The sequence below is a fragment of the Rhipicephalus microplus genome, chromosome 6 (genome assembly GCF_043290135.1).
Source record: "Rhipicephalus microplus isolate Deutch F79 chromosome 6, USDA_Rmic, whole genome shotgun sequence".
NCBI classification, from domain to species: Eukaryota; Metazoa; Arthropoda; class Arachnida; order Ixodida; family Ixodidae; genus Rhipicephalus; species Rhipicephalus microplus.
The window spans coordinates 6,082,689-6,100,465 of record NC_134705.1 but is presented as its reverse complement, the minus strand read 5'-3'; the positions used below and the strand labels follow the sequence as shown (position 1 = coordinate 6,100,465).

Here is a 17,777-nt window from a genome sequence, read left to right as displayed (position 1 = left end):
TGAATAGATTTTTTGGCTTCGACAAAATGTGCAAGCCTGCTGTCCATCCACATTGAGAGGGTTTCGCCACACTCATCTTCCTCTTCTCGTCGAGCCAACCAGTCATCCCACTCCATTTCGGTTGTGGCTTTTTCAACGTCTCGTAGAAGTTCCCTGCTCCATTCTTCTATGTTTTCGATAGGTCCCTGTTCTTTCTCGTTTCTGCTTTTGCGGAATTTGTTCCAATCTAGGCACCTGATTGTCCGTTTGCAATTCCTGGTGGGAGGATTGCCTAGGGTGAAGCTGAGGATCCTGTGATCACTTCCGAGGTCTTCAAAGGTGTTTTCCCATGTAATTCGCCCGGCGTTCTTGCAGAGGGTTAGGTCCGGCGTGGTGTCCCTGTGCGGACCTACACCGATTCTGGTGGGCGAGGCTGGCTCATTCAGAATGGTTAGTTTGGCCTTTTCGATGAGGTCGGCAAGGTTTTTTCCTTTCTTCGACGAGTGCCCATATCCCCACTGCGTGTGTGGAGTGTTAAAATCTCCTCCAATAACAAGTCGGTTGTCGCCTGCGATGTTCATCGCCTCGTTAATTAGTTCTTCGAAATTATGCTTTAGGCCCTTTTTAGACGGGCTGCTGTATACGTTTAGGACAAAAGTGCTGCTCTCCTTTTTGCTGTGTGACATGACTTCTATAAGAATGTGGTTGATATCCGTGACTTGCTTCGAAATGTGTGGGATAGCAACTAGCCCCTTCTTCACTAATGTGGTCACGACTATGTCTCTCCCCTTTCCTTTTGTGCGTTGTTTGTGGGTGGCATACCCAGCAATTTTGGCGTGGTCGAATGTCTCCTGCAAAATGATCACGTCAGGTTTTTTTCTTTTTGTGGTGATTTTGATTAGTTGCGCCATCGATGCTTTTTTATTAGAAAAGCCATGGCAGTTCCACTGCCATATGACGAGTTTTCTCATTTTGGTGCCCGCCATGTCTAAGAAATTTTCTTCTCTATCTCTTCGAGCCGCTTGTCGTATTTTAGTGCCAGCGCCTTACTCTCTGCCTCACTGTCGCTAAGTCACACGACCAGCATCTCGAACATTTTCTCCATTTTGTCCGACAGTTTGTTTATCATGTTCTCGAGGACGTCTGTTTTTTTCGTGCTAGAACGGGGCCTCTTGACCTCTTTTTCTGAGTCATTTTGCTCTTTGGTCTTCATCATGGTATTTTTCACTTGGCGCCTGGTTGCTGTGTTTCCACTGCTACCATTTTTACCTCCTCATTCTCTCTCTCCCCTGTGGTATTGGTCGCTGGCGTGGAGAAGGCCGCGATGGCGGTCAACGAAGGCGACGTCTGTATCTGCATTTTCATGAGTATTTTATTAAGTGATTGCTGTAGTTCATCAATTTTTTTAGCTGATTTATTGTTATGCTTTTTTGCTTTTTCTAGCTCCTGTCTGAGTAGCTTGTTTTCCGTTCTGTATTCCTCTACGCGTTTCTCTATATCTCTGTAATTATCCCTAGCGTTACTACTATTGCCGGACTTTGCCGAATCGCGATTGGCCACTACGTCTGACCAGCCCACCTTGTCTGGCGTCTTCTGTTCTCCTTGCTGCTTCGTTGTCCCTTCGGGCGTCCTTCCCCTCGAGGTGGATCTCCGCCCACTCCTGGTCCTGGGTCTGCTTCTGGACCTTGACCCCAAGCGACGTAGTCCCCAGGCTCACAGCCTGGACTTGGATCTGGACCTTGATGTGGGTTGACGGGCTGGTTGTGTGTTGCTGCTTCCCCAGGTGTCCTCGTCTGGTGAGTCGGCTTCCCACTGGAGTTCTTCCTCGTTTTTCCTCGCAGCCCACCTTCGTTGCTTTACGAAGTATGGCGTCTTAAATTCAGCCCTGCAAGTCCGGTCTGCCGTGGGGTGTGCGTCTCCGCAGAGCTTGCACTTGGGAGTGCATTCATGGTCTCTGGTAGGATTTTTGGCACCACACGCCGGGCACAACTTGTCTGTTGGTATTGGGCACACATCAGGCCTGTGCCCGAGCCTCCCGCACTCTTTACAAAAGTCTATTTCCTTCCGGTAGAGGGAAACTTTCATCATGATGCTGTTGAAGTAAGCCCACATGGGGACCCTGTTGCCTTCGTACAGTAGTATCACAGTGGTCGTGCTCCCCAGTCTCTTGGCGTACGCCAATGAAGGGTTCCTCGAGCTCACCAGGGCATGCATGAGCTGATCATGTGTGTACTTCAGGGGAATGTTGCGGATTATCCCCTTGGCCATGTGTTCCGGCGCCGAGACGCACGCGTTGGTCTCGTACTTCCTCCCGTTGATTTTTTAAATCCTTGATTTTGATGAACTTCGTCGCCATTTTCTCATCCGGTGTGCTGATCACCAGGATATTTTGTGTAGGGTTGGTGCAGATCGTGAAGATTTCGTCGTTGCTCACCCCTGCCCCTTGCCGTATCACTTCGTCAAGGCTAGCTCTGCACGTGTGTCTAATGCTCAGCCCGTCTCTTGGTCTGACGATTATCTTGATGTCGTCTGCAGGTAGCCTTGGCATCTTGCTTGCTTGTAAAATCTTGCTCATGATGCTTTCCCACCTCTGCGCGACGGACTTCTCGAGCGCGTGCCTTTCTGTGCTGTCTCTTCGCCAGAGCTCACACGGCCCTTCCTTTTATACGTGACTTCGATCCAGCCCTCCACGTCGCCGTCAGCGTCTCGTCTCGTTGGATCGCTATCGTCCTCTCTGGTATCACTACTTGGAGTTTCCCCCACTTCTGCATCATCTATGTCCATTTCGGAGGTGCTTCCAATCCCTTGGCTTACAACTCGGCACCGTTGATCACCCTTCTCGAGGCTGGCGTCGGTCTTGTTGGTGTAGGCTTAGCTAGGCACACTTGTAACTCAGGTGGTTTTTCACATCGAAAAAGCTTCAGAAAGAGTCTCTCGCCTAGGTTTTTTGTGTCAAAACGTTCGGATGGACCCGCTCTATTCGGTGGTCGTCGATTGCCAGGTATTTGACTTGATAAAACTGCGGAACACATTCCAAAAGGCAGAGTCGACGTGAAGCACATCCGCAGCGTTGCGTTGCCCGGTAGGGTCCATCTGTTTAAAGAGAAGCTGGAGGCTTCGTGCTGTTTAAGCGACAGCCAAAGCATCATTATTAAACCAGCTGATAAGGGTGGTGCTGTGGTTGTATTCGACAGGACTGACTACATCGAAAAAGGGCTTCGCCAATTTGCAGATGAAAATTTGTAAACGGAACTGCCATGGGAACTAAAATGGCCCCAAATTACGCAAATATTTTCATGGCCTCTCTGAAGATTCCTTTCCTCGAAAATTCTCCGTTCACACCGATATTCTACCGAGGCTTCTTCGATGATATATTCTTCGTGTGGGCTGATGGTGAACATAATCTTTCCAAATCCATTTCCGATTTCAACTCCCTGCATTCTTCGATAACATTTATGCACACGTATTCGCAGAAGAGTGCTCACTTCCTGGATGTCACTGTATCACTCAGTGGCACCACCATATCTACTTCCCTGCATAGAAAACCAACTGACTGCCAACAGTATCTGCATTTCCACAGCAGTCACCCCCATCACTGTAAAACAGGTGCTCCTTACTCTCAAGCCCACAGGTACAGAAGAATTCGCTATGAAATCACGCAATTTGACACCCATGCACAGGAATTGAGAGCAGCCTTCTTGCGTCAAAAGCACCCCGAAAAAATGATTGACAATGCAATTGAGTGCGCTCGCTCTTTGGACCGAGAATCAACAATGGGTGAAAAAGGCGGAAATAAAGATATAACTTCAGGGGCAAATTTAATCCTTACATACTCAGCCGCCGCCCTCGGGTGAATTCTATACTAACCCGCCACTTCAACAAACTTAAACAGAGTAGTCGCCACTATGCCGTTTTTCAGACTCCGCCCAAGGTGGTTTACCGAAGAAATAAAAACCTGAGAGACTTACTGGTCAGGGCGAAAACACACAAATCCGACCACCATCAGGGCTGTAGACCATGCGGGAAACCTCGCTGCAGGGTGTGCACACACATGGTGACCACAGATACGGCCGCAGCCTCCTATTCAGACTATGTGTGCAAAATTAAAGACGACTTTAACTTGTGCGACTCAGCCAATGTGGTATACAAAATTCGCTGTGAGGTGTGCAAACAGGAATATATTGGACACACGGAAACCATGTTCCGTTTGCGTTTCAACAACCACAGGGCACATGTAAAGGGCCTCCCCAATTTACTGTTCTCCAAACATATCAACCTTTCTTCCTGGTCACTCTTTCGAACGCGTGTCATACTCCTACAATCCGGCCTCCAGAACACACGGGAGAGCGAACAGCGGGCGTCATACTTCATAAAGAAATTCAGATCACTTACCCACGGAATCAACGAGAGCCCTGAGCGACTGACGTGCCTCCACAAAGTTTCGTGAAACACAGAAAGTGAATTACTCAATTTATTTATACATACATAAATTCACACACATAGGATAATCAATATAACGTGAAAATAAACGAATTCGATGCTACGTGCATCAACCGGCACGTGTTAGTATTATTAGATTCTATTTTTATTTTTAAGTACTTCAAATATTTTTAAAATTATTTTTTGTTTACATTTTTGTTTGTTCATCGTTTAAAGAATACCCATTCATTTATTTTCAGTATGACTGGTTGTACACTTTTCTGCAAGTGTGGCAGACAGGGGGAGGGGGGAGAGGGCACATTAGCTTTCCATCATGGTCAATATTTTCCTAAAGCTGGAGCGGCTCGTATGCTTCTTGTGTGTGTGGCCCGATGCTGCGGGCCAGCCGCCGAACCACGTGAACTTTAACTTGATCCATGTGTGGGATGCGAGTAAGCGGCAATATGTTCCACTTTTTCCCTTTTCCTTGGTCGCCTTCGCTGACGGCGCGTCTTATCTATCCCTAGTAACAATGCAAGGATTACCCGCCCGCTTCCGGCGGCTCTCCTTCGCTCCTCTCTTCTTCCTGTTCTTGTTGTCTGTTGCTGCCTTGTTTGCCGTTTGTCTCGTTTTTTCTTTTATTTTTTTTTTCGTTTTGGGGGTCTTCAAACTGTAAGGGTGGCCCTCTGCTACGGGAGCTTGTGTCATTTCACTTAGATCCTCCGAAGAAGCCACCAGCCGAAACTGTTGAAATTAAATATTTTATTGTTTTGTTTCCTATACTGCACTATTCTCGAAGCTTATAATTTTTATTATGGTAGCCAGAAGAAACTCTGCTCATCTATTTGATATATATATATATATAGTTATAAACTTCCAGAATAGTGCAGTATACGAAACAAAACAATAAAATATTCATTTAATCCTAACAGTTTCGGCTGGTGGACCAGCCTTCTTCGGAGGATCCTCCGAAGAAGGCTGGTCCACCAGCCGAAACTGTTAGGATTAAATAAATATTTTATTGTTTTGTTTCGTATACTGCACTATTCTCGAAGTTTATAACTTTTATTACGGTAGCCAGAAGAAACTCTGATCATCTATTTCATCTACATATATATATATATATATTGTTTTTTGGCCCTGCCGCGGTAGTCTTGTGGCTAAGGTACCCGACTGCTGACCCACAGGTCGCGGGGTCGAATCCCGGCCGCGGCAGCTGCATTTCCGATGGAGGCGGAAATGTTGTAGGCTCGTGTGCTCAGATTTGGGTGCACGTTAAAGAACCCCAGGTGGTCGAAATTTCCGGAACCCTCCACTACGGCGTCTCTCATAATCATACAGTGGTTTTGGGATGTTAAATCACACATATCAAATCAATAGTTTTTTTATCCACTTGCTATTAGAGGGCTGGCTGTGAACAGTGCTCATTGTAGTGTTCCTTTTAACAGTGGATGGTACTGTGTAGTCATAACATATCTGTTAGTGTGCGATGAAATCTCTCTGTCAGCCCATTTGTTTGAGGGTGGTAGGCTGACGTCGTCTTATGTAGTGTGCCTCAAGTTCTCAGTAGGTTTTAAATGATGATGGACAGCAGTGTCTTGCCGCGATCACTCCGAAGGACACGAGATGCCTCATGATGTAATACAATGTCGTTGATGAAGGAATCTGCAGCACGTGAGGCAGAATTTGTATGTAGAGGAGTGGTCTCTGCGTACCGTGTCAGGTGACCGACTTCTGTCACTATCCATTGATGACCTGTTGGCGTGATGGGGAAAGGTCCAACTCGGTCTATTTCAACGATAAAGAAAGGTGTCTCTGGACATGGAATGGGTCGCAATAGGCCAGCAGGACATCAAGTTGGTTGCTTTCGTCATTGACACAGAGGGCATGATGCAACGTACCTGGCCACAAGGGTAGAGATGCCAGGCCAAAAGAAACATCTCCTGATGCTAGCTAACCTCCCTGTCTTTCCGCTTAAACTTTCTTCCTCCTCCTCTTGATGTGGCTGTGTTTCTGTGGAACTCGAAGTGGCCGTATTTGGGTCGCCATGAAAGGCTTCGAGGACTTGATGACGTAGCGAACGTTGAAGTACTCGAACCCAGCGGTGTCTGTCAGTCGTCTAAACCTAACGATAGAGCACATGGTTGTCAATAAGCCCTAGTGGTCAACACAATCTGGCTTTAGGAGCAGGTGATCTGCCACTTAGGCATTGGATAATGCAGTATGGATTATCACGCTGGCGTGTGGCAAAGTGGATGTAGTGACTGAAAGCTAGTGTGTCAGTAACCCCTCAGTGGGACAATATGAGGGGTGACGCAGTGTCGGCACTACGTGATGAGCAATGCGCAAACATACTCGATAACAGTGGTAGCGGGAAGCGAGAAAGAGCATCAGCATCCTGGTGTTTCTTGGCCTACTCGCAGATGTTTCAAAATCGTACTTTTGCTAATGGCACACCCAACGGCCCAGGCGACCAGACAAGTTTTTCAGCGACAATAGCCAGCATTAATTGTGGCGGTATGTAATGACTGTCAAGTGGCGTCCGTGACAATATGGGAAACAAACCTTTGCTGCTGTTTTTTTAGTCACACACAAAATTAGTCAAGAGAAGTATTGTGAGACACTGCCTCGACATTGCTCTGTGCAAATCTTGTCGACATTTAATGGGGACAAGCCTCGACTGCCAATAGGCTTGCCTAACCTAAGCAGGCTACCCTGATTACCTCCTGGTGTCAGTCGCAGAATTCCTACTCTAAAATCCTTCAGATCGCCAAGATTGTACCTCAATCACTATAAATGCCTGGAAGAAGTATGCAGCTATGCCCTACTTGCACAAGATTTCCCACAACATTAAAAAAAGTCAGCGCTCGAGCAACTGCTATGTCATGAATCTGCACATTGGAATGGACAACCAATCGTCCCGTTCAGCGGCGCCACAAGTCCAAACATGGATTCTCGACGAGATGCCATTCACCATATCGCCATCGTCAACAACCAGCCAGCTGCCTATAGAGGAACAGCGACTACCCCCCGGCGCGCTATGGGCTCAGTGGCATTGCCACGATACGGTCCACTATTCTGAACCTGTTCATCATGCAGGTCTGTCAACCACATCTTCTTTTCGCTAAGAAAACAACTAATTATTGTTTCGTGCAGCTACCGAGCTTGCAGTGCTGCTTTTACATTGCTTCTGAGTGTCTTTGTGTGATTAGATCTCTATTATTAATCGCTGGACCAGGATTGAAAGTAATCCTGGTCCAGATAATGCCGCTGTGCTTGCCGAAATAAAAAAGCTTTTCGCTGGTCAGGCAAAGATGATCGCTGAAATGGAAGATCTCAAAAATCAATCTGTGGCTACGACCGCATTGCTGGACACTTTGAGTAAGAGGCTGACAGACCTAGAGGGTAATTACCAAAGCCGACATGCAATCCATGTGGACAGACAGCGAACGTACGGCGCAGCTGATCCATAAACTTAAAGCGCGTGTAGACGATGCTGAGAACCGGTCTAGGCGAAATAATTTGGTTTTTTACGGCCTTCCAGATCCGTCTGCATCAGAATCTTCATGGGATTCCGAAAAAACTATCTTAAATCACTGTTCCGACTACCTCAGTGTACGACTTGAGCCTAAGGAAATAGTGCAAGCACATAAAATTGGTCGGCACTTCTGTAATCGCAAGCGCCCAATTATAGTTAAATTTGTGTCCCATAAAACGAAAGAAGCTGTCCTTTCAAAGGGGTGTAACTTCAAAGGCACTGACTTTAGTGTTGCCAAAGATTTTTCACCAGCAGTTAGGAACGCCCGTAAACACCTTGCTGCCTTCGCTAAACAGAAATCAGCGCCCTATTCCTCGCATTTTAAAACACTATTTATGGGCCCAAAGTGCTACATATACGACGACGCTTCTCAGACGGTAAAAGAAGCATAGCAACAAATTGACAGGATAAAAATAAACCGTTGTCCGAAAGTAACAGGCGAGTCATGTCTTCCTATCTCAGTAATCTTAACTAATATACGCAGCTTCATTTCAAAACGCGAACAAGTGTCCAACCTTGTACTAACATCTAAAAGCAACATGCTAATTCTCTCCGAAACTTGGCTTGGCAACCACATTTCAGACTCGGAAGTTCTGGCTGATTTGCCTAATTTCAATGTGTTTCGTGCTGATTGTACGGATGCACGGGGAGGAGGAGTCCTTGTCAGTCAGCAATTATCATGCTCCGTTCTTAGTATCAAGTCCAACTTAAAACTACTTTTCATTCATTGTCACGCCCCTCCACAATCAGTACTTGTGGGCGTTTGCTACAGACCCCCTCGCGGTAGCCAAGATTTTGCCGCTGAGCTAAACAATGTACTCTGTGATATAACATCTAAGCACCCCAAGGCTGACCTTCTCCTTTTCGGAGACTTCAATTTTCCAGATATCGATTGGCACAATTTAGCTCCCCACTTAGTAAATCATATAGAAGCGAAACATTTTCTTGATGTTTGCTTGACATTGATCTCACTCAACTTGTATCCCAACCAACACGCATTACACAAGATACAGCTAACGTATTAGATTTAATACTAACAAATCAACCTGACAGATTATCGTCAATCACCTATCTCCAGAAAATTAGTGACCATAAGGTTATTCATGCATCCTTAACTTTGTGGCAGTTCCACGCTTGACAGTTAAAAAAAACTATACATCTTTTTCACAAAGTGAACTACGAAGCAATCCGTGATAACTTGCGTGAATTCCTGACTTTATTTGAAACATCTCCTAATGAACACACCATCCATACAAATTTGCAAAGGTTTAAAAAAAAATAAACAGCCTAGCAGATAGGTTCATTAGAAAAATAACATTACGAACGCAGCCAGAAAAGCTATGGTTCACCAATTCTTTAAAAAAGCTGGATAACAAAAAGAAATGTTTATACTGAGCAGCAAAAGGTAGCACAAACGGATTCACATAGAATAGATATTGTACAATGGAACGCGCATATTTGTCAGCTGTCCACGAGGCGAAAGAATCATTCTTTCACGAAGATCTACCCTAAGATGCTGGTCAACAATCCGAGAAAATTCTGGCAGGTGGTTAACTCTCGAGATATAAATAGCAACACACTAGTTAACGATAACGGGGAAATGGTCGATGATGTGGAGTGCCCTAACATTTTCAATGCAGCTTTTGCGTCAGTCTTCTCCAAAAAAAGCTTACCGTTTCCTTCTACAGCTACGAGCACATGTAATGCCATGCCAGCGATAAATTTCCATGTCCATGGTATTTTGTCTTTAATTGACAATCTTAAACTGTCATCTTCAGCCGGTGTCGATAACATAAACTCAAAAGTTAAAAAATACTAAAGATATCAGTGCTGTTTATTTGTGTCTATTGTTCTCCCAGTCACTTTCCACTGGCATCATACCCCATGATTGGACGGTGGGAAAGGTTGTTCCAGTCTATAAATCAGGTAATAAGCTCCCCACTTAACTATCGCCCCACCTCGTTAACAAGCGTACTTTGCAAAATCATAGAACATGTCATTTATACAGAAATCATGAAATTCTTAGACTCGAATAACTTTTTTCATCCTCCACAGCATGGATTTCGGAAAGGGTTTTCCTGCGAAACCCAATTGGCAACGTTTCTACATGATCTTCACCCTAATCTAGATACTAACCTACAGACAGACGCCATATTTTTAGACTTCACGAAAGCATTCGATAAGGTACCACATCAACGATTGCTGCTAAAGCTGTCTTTGGCTAATGTACACCCCGACATCTTGCGATGGATTGAAGCATTCCTTCATAACCGCTCATAGTTTGTCTTTATTAACAACAGCTCATCTGATTCCCTGCAAGTAACTTCCGGAGTTCCACAAGGATCTGTTCTCGGGTCTCTTCTCTTCTCAATATTGACGCGCGTATGTGCCAGTGGGGTGGACAACGAAGGAACGCGATTGTCTTTGGCCGAGGGCAAAAGACACTCGCGCTCCTTCGTTGTCCTCACCACTGGCACATACGCACGTCAATATATATTAACGATCTGCCTTCTCATGTAACCTGTAATATTCGTATGTTTGCGGATAATTGTGTCATTTACAAAACAAGTAATAATGCCTCTCACCGAAATTCTCTTCAGGAAAATATCAACTGTCTGCAACAATGGTGTGATTGCTGGCTAATGACACTAAACCCAAATAAATGCAAAGTTGTGACCTTCTCCCGCCGACGTAACCCTCTGGCTTATTTATACGCAATCAATAACATACCATTAGAACCTGCGTCCTCTTACAAATATCTTGGTGTTAACATAACTAATGATTTGTCTTGGAATGTACATATTGTTATGGTTGAATTAAAGGAGAGCTGGATTTATTTACAGGGTGAGGATGAAGTTCGGCAGTCGCGGTAAAGATGGAGTCCTCAGGCCGCACCAGACAACGCCATCTTCCTCTTCTCTCTACCCAGCACATACTACAACCCGGCTCATATCGTAGCGATCCCCGGTTCACAGACGAAGCCCGCTGGGCGAGTTTATGTCACTGGAGGGATGAAACTTCTTGAGGCGAGCCACGTGCACCAACTGCGTTCGATTTGACCGACGAGAAGGTGTCGTCAAGCGTGCCACAACATATGTCAAGTCAGTCAAGCGATCTACAATGACATAGGGGCCTGTGTATTACGGTAAAAACTTATGACATAAACCAGGTTTTCGTTGGGGGGTCCACAACCACACGAATTCACCTTTGCGGAATGAAATGGCATCATGGCGTTGATCGTATTGTTGCTTGGAGCGATCTTGTGATGCCAGTATGCACAAGCGAGCAATTTGGCGGGCTTCTTCAGCCCGGCACATTGTTTCGGCCTCGGACTCATCGGTATAGAGCTTAAATGAGAGGAATGTATCAAGGGAGCTGCGTGGTGATCGAGCGTAGAGCAGGTAGAAGGGCGTGAAGTCCGTGGTCTCGTGCTTCGCTGTATTGTATGCATAAGTAATAAATGATAAAATCTCATCCCAGTTTTTGTGATTGGGCACGACGTACATTGCGAGCATGTTAGTAAGAATTCGATTGGTACGTTCTATAAGACCATTCGTCTGGGGATGGTATGTTGTGGAATGTCTGAACTGTGAAGTGCAGAGGCGAAGCAATTTTTCCACAGTGTTTGCGATGAATTGGCGACCACGGTCACTGATGATTACTTGAGGTGGACTATGGCGAAGAACAACGGAGCGTAACAAAAAGGCAGCGACGCCATCAGCTGTAGAAGATGGTGCGTCGACCACCTGGTAAGGTGGTCGACGCACACTATTATCCAGCGGTTGTTGTTCGAAGATCGCGGAAACGGGCCCAATAGGTTGATGCCCACTTGCTCGAAAGGCGTAGTAGGCGGTCCTACGGGAAGAAGAAGGCCGTGCGGTGCACTGGTAGGTCATTTGTGACGCTGGCAGTTCTCGCAGCTCGAGACGTATTGTTTTGTAAAATCTCGCATTCGGGGCCAGTAAAAACGCTGCTGCACTCTATGCAGGGTGCGAATGAACCCAAGGTGTCCCGACGTTGGATCGTCGTGCATCGCACGGAGAACGTCACATTGAAGACTTTGAGGTACAACCAGTAAATAAGGTGCGCCGGTTGCTGAGGAATTCGTTTTGCACAACAGTCCATCACGAATGCGAAAGTGACCACTGCCTTTGAGATTGCGAGCGTCAACGATCAATGGGTCTAAAGATAAATCATTCAATTGTTCTCGTTTGAAGATATTGGCATCAGGAAACGTGTGAGAGACCGCAGCAAAACAGATGTCAAGGGTATCTGCACTGTCCTCCGTCATGATCATAGGTATCTGCACTGTCCTCCGTCGTGGTCATAGGTAAGCGAGAAAGGCAATCAGCGTCCGAATGCTGTCGTCCACTTCTATACGAAATGCTGAGGTCAAATTCTTGAAGGCGTAAAGCCCATCGAGCAAGGCGGCCAGAAGGGTCTCAGAGGGTAACAAGCCAACATAATGAATGATGGTCTGTCACAATCATGAATGGACGCCCGTAGATGTAACATCGAAACTTCTTAATGGCGAATACAGCTGCTAAACATTCTTGCTCTGTCACCGTATAATTCATTTCAGCCTTACTTAGAGATCGACTCGTATAAGCAACAACATGCTCTGCATTATCTTGGCGCTGAACAAGCACACCTCCGATGCCAGTTCCACTTGCGTCACTGTGCACTTCTGTAGGAGCAGAAGAATTGAAATGACGAAGAATAGGCTCAGATGTTAGTAGAAATTTCAGTTCAGAAAATGCGGCATCACAATCAGGTGTCCATTCGAATGGGCTGTCTTTTCGCAACAAGCTCGTCAGTGGGTGTACTACGTCCGCGAATCGGGGCACAAAGCGGCGAAAGTAGGAACATAGACCCAAGAAGCTGCAAAGTTCCTTCAGTGTCTGGGGTGGTTTGAATGTGCGGACTGTTTCGATTTTGCGGGGATCCGGCTTGACACCATCTTTGCCAACTAGGTGACCGAGGACTAAAGCCTGTTGTTCCCCAAACCGGCACTTCTTAGAGTTCAAAATCAAGCCAGCCTTTCCGACACAGTCTAAAACAAGGCTTAAACGGACGCTGTGCTCTTCGAAGGTATGCCCAAAGATGACGACGTCATCCAGGTATCATAAGCGCACCTCCCATTTAAGACCACGAAGGACAGAGTCCATAAACCTTTCAAAAGTGGCAGGGGCGTTGCAAAGCCCAAACGGCATCACATTGAATTGGTACAGTCCATCAGGCGTCACGAATGCGGTCTTATCCTTGTCTAAAGGGTGCATAGATATCTGCCAATATCCTGATTGTAGGTCTATTGAAGAAAAGTACGAAGCCGAGTGTAAGCAGTCAATAACATCGTCAATCTTAGGCAGCGAATATACATCTTTTTCGGTCACGGCGTTGAGCCTTCTGTAATCAACCCAGAACCGCCAGGCACCATCTTTCTTCTTAACCAAGATGACTGGTGCTGCCCACGGGCTACAGGACTCTTCAATAACACCCTTCTTCAGCATTTCCTGAACCTGGTCGGCAATAACTTTTCGTTCTGATGACGACACTCGGTAAGGCTTTTGTCAGATCGGATGGGTAGTGCTGGTGTCAATCCTATGGTGAGCGCGAGAACATGGTAAAGGTAGTCGCTTCTCCTCTTGGCAAAAGTCAAACACAGAAGCATGTCGCCTCAACAGATGGCGTAACGTCTGCTGCTCGTGTGACCGCAAAGTGGCGCTAATCATGCCTAAGATCTGCGACTCGTAAGAGCAACTGGGCTTGCCAGAGACTGTACCTTTCTCGCTTTCATCGTTAACGACCGCTACAGAACCTTCAGGTGAATCATCGAAGACGCCAAGCTTCAATCCTCGAAGGAGCACAACCGGCATTGGCGAGCAGTTCAGTGCGCACAGAAAGGTCGCCCCTTCATCAACAGATACCAAACAACGAGGGACGAGTATGCATTTCAGCACACTGAACGATTGCAGGTTCAACGATGGCGTCAAAAGATGTGGCAGATTCTGGGGCAAACACCACAACTGACCTCATTGACCATGGCGGCACTGTCAGCTCATCGGAAACAATCAGAGCATCCTTCGCGGCCTCCGGCGCCTCATCTACGAGGGCAGGAACAATGTCACCGCTGACGGAAACTTCACCGCTTCTACAGTCGACGGAAGCGCCACATCCTTGGACAAAGTCAAGACTGAGAATCACATTGCGGGTACAATGTTGCAGCACAAGAAACTCTGTTGGGAACACCTTTCCTGCGAATAAGACATTGACGGCACAAACTCCGACAGGATGAAGTACCTCCCCACCAACACTACAAAACCTTGTTGATTCACCCCAAGAAAAGATAACTTTGCGGCCAATGCGACTTTTGAAAGAAAGACTCATAACTGATATCGTAGCACCAGTGTCCACCAAAGCACTTGTACAAAAGCCATCTATTTCCACACGTATCTTGTTCTTGGACATTATAACTGGCGGAGGCATCTGAGGCAAATCCTGTTGTGCGACCTCACCTCCATCGGTCGCGCTAGCTAGTTTCCCGGCGGCGGCGGTGATGACAGGCGTCGTCCCGGCGATGCAGTCCTGGCGAAGGGGAACGATGCAGTCGGCCAGATGGAGGCCTCAAACTACGGTCAGAAGCGGGAGAACTGCGACGGTGATTTCCCCACCGTGAGGTACTCCTAGAATAGGCGGGCCAATGACCGTTGTGACCAGTGCCCACTGGCGGAAACTCTGATGGGGAACGATATCGGGATGTCGGCTCTCTCTGTCGACGACAGAACCAAGCTATATGCCCGGCGATAGCGCAACGGTAGCACACAGGGGCCTGGCGGTATGCGTTGTACTCCTGGAAGGCATTGCGCTGACGTGGTGGTGGTACGAGTACATCTTCGTTCGGGTCGTAATAGGTGTTGGATGGCCGATGAGGGTAACTGAAGCGGTATTCGTACCTCGGCAGCGGGTAGTTATTGCGCTGTGACCTCGGTGATGAGGGTGGCCTGTAGTTGTAGTCATCATGCCTGCTGCAGTGATTGACACGGGAGGGCGAGAGGGAGGCGGTGCAGGTGTAGCTTCGTACGGCGTCGGGCGAGCGTGTTGAGTGAGCTCTTCTCGAACAATCTGGCGTATTATCGACGTGAGATCAAGCGGCGTGTATTTGTCAACACTTGCCACGGTGGTTACATTCGGTAGGCGACCGAACTTGGGAGTGATACGTCGCATCTTCAGGGTCTCGAATGTCTGACAGTGGCTTATGATGTCGGTTACCGTAGCAAGGCTGTCTTTGCTGATGAGGAACTGATACACGTCCTCGGCAATGCCCTTCAACAGGTGGCCAACTTTGTCTTCCTGTGACATAAAAGGGTTGACAATCTTGCAGAGCTTCAAGATTGCCTCGACATAGGTCGTGCAAGTCTCTCCTGGGATCTGAGCTCTCTGCAGTAACGTTTGTTCCGCCTGCTTTCTCTTAGCTACGGAGTCTCCGAAGCACGCTCTTATTTCGGAAAAGGAGCGATCCCATGACGTGAGGGCATCTTCGTGGTTCTTGTACCACACGAGTGCTGTGTCCGTTAAGAAAAATACTACATTGGTCAGCTGGGTCGCCGCGTCTCACTGGTAGTATTTGCTCACCTGTTTGTAGTGTGTGAGCCAAGCATCCACGTCCTCGCCAGATTCACCACCGAATGTGCGCGGCTGTGCTGCTGTGACTGGTAGGTCTGCAGCTGCGGGGATCCGGTTTCCTTCCTCCCCATGAGATATCTCAGCTGCCAGTGGTAACGGGGGCAGTCCAGCGAGGCGGCAGCTTCGTCGTAGATCAGGCGCTTGAAGCGTCGTGTTGCTTGGTTGATTACCCAGCGCCTCCACCACAAAACTGTTACGGTTGAATTGAAAGATATGTGAATTTATTTACAGGGTGAGGATGAAGTTCGGCAGTCGCAGCAACGTTGTCTTCCCCTTTTTCCTACCCGGCACATATTACAACCCGGCTCATGCCGTAGCAATATTACTAACGTCATCTCATCTTCTAATAAGGCACTCGGTTTCTTTAAACGCCACCTAAAACAAGCTTTAAATTATGTGAAATTACTAGCCTATCAAACCATAATCTACCCTAAGCTCGAATACGCATGTGTAGTATGGAGCCTCCACCAAACATATTTATTCAACGCTCTCGAATCTGTACAAAACCGTGCTACAAGGTTCATACATTCTCAATATTCATATCATGTCAGTGTGTCGTCTTTGCGAAATGAATTAGGACTACCGACACTTGCTACTCGTCGCCGTGTATCATCCCTATCTCTTTTTCATAAGTTCTTTCATGGTTCCCTTAATCAACCACCGTACATTATTCCCGCTGGCCGAACGTCGCATCGTACTCGGCACATGAACCAAGTGGGCTGCCCCCATACTCATACTGCAACTTTTTCAGGTTCTTTTTTTTTTCGCACAGCCACAGATTGGAACAGCCTGCCCCACGAAATTGCCCCCCAAACCAGCGCACCCACATTCGTACAAAAAATATCCGATCATTTTGCAGAATAAAAACTACTGGATGTCATTTTCATCATTCCAACTGGTTGTATACATTGCAGAATCATGTACCCATATTACTCATACCGTGTTTAATAATGCTCTTACACATGTTATTTCCAGCTATTGTATAATGAACATATGTAAGCCCACCCCTCATGTAATGCCCACGTTGGGCTTTTTAAGGTAATAAAATGAAATGAAATTATCAGCGTCATTTTTAAAGCTCCGAACAAACTGGGAAAATTGTGCAGTTTCGGAAACCTAAATGATCGCAAAACACGCAACTGTAAGAAAAAGATTACGGAACATGCCACATGCAATCCAAGGAAGCTGTGTACTAGCTTTCTATATACCCTCAACACATATTACACTTGTCGGATGTTCTGAGGGAGCTTGATGCAGGCCATAAGATTCACCTTTTCCTCCAGAATTTGTACTTTTCTGGCCAATGATCAGCTACCGTAGTTGAAGGAGAGCGAAAAGCAGTAAGGACCAGCTGTATCGAAGTACTGTGCAGATGGTGAGCAATGCTTGTGTGAACGGCGATGTTTTGGAACTCGTTCCTTTCCAAGTCATCACTATAGCCTCGCCTGTCGACTTTGTTAACAGGAGCTTAAAATGCCATGGATTCCACAATAATAGCAGATCTGGACACTAGGCATTGAAAGACAGAGGCGTTGGCCTTGATGTATGTATATATATATATATATTGTCACAGGTAATGGGTATGAGCCATCAACTGTAGGAGAATCTCTTGAAAGTGAAGAAAGAAGAGGGCTTTTGCGTCCTGGTCTGAGGGCAAGCAAGAAGTCGTTTTGTCGCTGTCTGTTATTACGTTCGGGGCACTGGTGGAGGTGCTGGGTAAATGCGCCTCGGCTGCAGATTTTCAGCCGACCCACCGAGCTACTTGGAGACAGCTACAGCTCCCACGGCAAGAAGCAGTCGCCGCCTGCGAGGACTATCTCCCTAGTACGGTTCCCTCTCTCAAGACGAGATGGCAACTTCAACTAACAACCAGGCCAGTCAAACCAACGACGCCTATTCTTTTCTCCCACATGTTTTTCATGCGCCGCAAACACCACGCTTATTTCATGGAGACATTTATGAAGATGTTGACGACTGGCTTGACCACTTCGATCGAGTTGCCAACATCAACGAATGGAATGAAGCTCGCAAGCTGCGGAGAGTTTACTTTGCGTTAGAAGACTCTGCCAAAACGTGGTACGAGAATCACGAGGTTTTTTTTGCGACGTGGCATGAGTTCAGCCAACAGTTTCGTGATGCGAACCGCTGCACTGAAAGG

General features: G+C 46.8%; 2 protein-coding genes and 1 long non-coding RNA gene across 13 annotated transcripts in view; 2 read left to right on the top strand and 1 right to left on the bottom strand.

Moving 5' to 3' along the window:
* The window catches only part of LOC119167762 (glutaminyl-peptide cyclotransferase), an 823,023-nt gene that overhangs the window by 287,887 nt on the left and 517,359 nt on the right, over positions 1-17,777 (bottom strand). The window lies entirely within an intron of this gene.
* LOC119167760 (uncharacterized) overlaps positions 1-17,777 on the top strand; it is a 310,115-nt gene that overhangs the window by 281,137 nt on the left and 11,201 nt on the right. The window lies entirely within an intron of this gene.
* Positions 7,242-11,597, top strand: LOC142765177 (uncharacterized). The gene is made up of 3 exons (XR_012884069.1): positions 7,242-7,497; positions 9,796-9,862; positions 10,780-11,597. It is a non-coding gene; the product is annotated as an uncharacterized LOC142765177 (long non-coding RNA).